The sequence below is a fragment of the Sturnus vulgaris genome, chromosome 3, assembly GCF_052056855.1.
Source record: "Sturnus vulgaris isolate bStuVul1 chromosome 3, bStuVul1.hap1, whole genome shotgun sequence".
NCBI classification, from domain to species: Eukaryota; Metazoa; Chordata; class Aves; order Passeriformes; family Sturnidae; genus Sturnus; species Sturnus vulgaris.
This window is the reverse complement of record NC_142245.1, coordinates 76,241,078-76,243,360: the sequence shown is the minus strand read 5'-3', so window position 1 is coordinate 76,243,360 and position 2,283 is coordinate 76,241,078.

Sequence of the window (2,283 nt, the reverse complement as noted above, 5' to 3'; positions counted from 1 at the left end):
CCCGCTCAGCGCTGCCTCCCCATTTGCTTCGCGGCGGCTCTGCTGCCGGGGCAGCGCCGCAGAACCGGCGGACCGAGGAGCAGACAGACGAACCAGCGCCTCCCTCCCTTCCCTCCGTCCCTGCCCGCCCGCCAGCAGCGCGCCCCGCGCCGCCCGTCCCGCCCGCCGCCGCCGCAGAGCCCCGCCCGCGCCGCGGCTCCGCCTCCCGGGGGCGCGCGCACGCTCCGGCCGAGCGGCTCCCGCCGCCCCCGGTGGCCGTGGGCGCTTCCCGGCGGAGCGGCCGCGCCGCCCCCGTGCCCCGCTCCCGCGGGCGGCGCAGGCTGGGCTCAGCAGATCCGCCAGCCCCTGGGTCATTTCTCACTGCCCAGCGCTGAGCAGGCTGTTCCTGTAAAGTTAGAGGCGTCTCCTTAAAAATCCAGGTAAAAGATGCTGAGGAACAGGACTAACAAATACAAAGGGGCACCAAGCCTCCTGCCATGCAGGGACATAAATGCGGTATGCGCTTAGTGGTACTGCAGTCCTGGTGTACAGAAAGGGGGAATTAATGTATCTCTAAGAGTCACTTTATTAGAGTTGTTCCAGCTGATTTTTAAGGACTAAGACAAGCCGTTATGTCTCCTCATTGCCCACACAGCTAACTTGGTAAGGAGGATCTACCAAAAAGGATTGCTATAGTTGCTATGCTAAGGTTGCACAATATGTGGCATTGGCATCCATACCACTTCCGAACTGGGATAGGGTGACTACTGATTCTGAGAAGGGCAAGGCCACAGATGATAATTTCAGGCCAAAGACAAAGCTTGGTGTCTGAAGGAAGAGTCTTTCGTGATCCCTATTTCTATTCAAAGTGCATCTACCTGATTGCCAGCAAACACGTCTCTCTCTATATCAGATCGCATCTGCGCAGTGAACTCAGACCATTAAAGAAGAGAATAAGGAAGCTTCTTGTTCTCCCAAATGGATCTCTTAAGCACACAGCTGATGGGATGCCAGCAGAATGCTAGCAGCTACATCTAATCAAAGCACTGATATTGCTTTGATTTCTGAGGAGTTCAACTCTTGATTGAGTTCGGCAGCCCTGCACCCACAAGGCTGGGAACTGCAAGGCAGAGAAAAAGCAATTCTTTCTGTCTTCTTTACAAAATTCTTGACTAAGTAAAATTATTCCTTTATTCTTAATTTTTTTTTACAAGTGAATGTGAGCACTATTTTTGGTTGCAATCTCCTGTCAGAGTTCAATTCTCACCACTCTTGAGTTCTGCTGCTCATTTTGAATGCAAAAGAAAAGACCTGAAAAAAAACTTCGTTCTTTGGGATGCACTCTGAACTCCACCCAGCTAAATTAGGCACATCTAACCTGCCCTACAGGGGCTTCTGATTTGTCTTGCTGTGGTTGGATAAAGTTTTTAAAGGGTTTTTCTAGCATAGGGGAGATATGATATATTGATTCACTTTGAAAATCCTCAGATATTATCACTGCACTCCATCTTGTGGAAGAGACAACAACATGTTTTAAAATTATTCTGTAGTGGTTTGAGTAATTAAACCTAACAGTATTTGGTTCATATTGCCAAAGCAAAGAACTACATGTAGCAATGGATACAAGAAATTGCTTAAGTCTTAATTTGCCTAATTGTACCCAGTGGATTTGTGTAAATGTCCCTTGGCTTTTAGATATGAGCTTCACATCTTTGTTTTGGAAAGGAGCTTTAGGAAAGCATTCGAAGATCCTAATTTGAAAAGCGAAACTAAAGAAGAAAAGAATCTGCTTTCTAGGTGAGGTTGCCAAGGAGCACTCCAGATCTGGGAGAGATTTGGAGGTGGTGATCTGTTGAGAATATGTGGCTGGGGTAAAGACTCTGCTAAGCAAGATTAGGGCTTGGTCTGTTTGGTTTGGGTGTTTTTTTGTTATCCTTGTGTTAAGTACAATAATCCAGTTGTATCTGGACAGGGTATTGAGGATCACTGTCTTACAAAAAAAAAAAAAAAAAGAAAAAAGAAAAAGTGATGAGATTCACTCATGTCTTTCTGAAACTGCCTTTCATGGCTTGTGACCTTTTTCCCCTTGATGTTCAGTGTTGCTTTGGGAAATCAAAATAGGTATTGAGGCAACAACTGTGAACGATAGCAAGGACATAGTCATACATATTTGTGTCTGACCAAATTCAGAGAAAATTGAGGAACTTACCTGAATTCACTGCTATAAAAAGGTTAACGTTATAATAGTTGCCCTAGGACAAGCTTGAAGATAAAGCCATTTAACTTTAATGAATAACTTAAAAT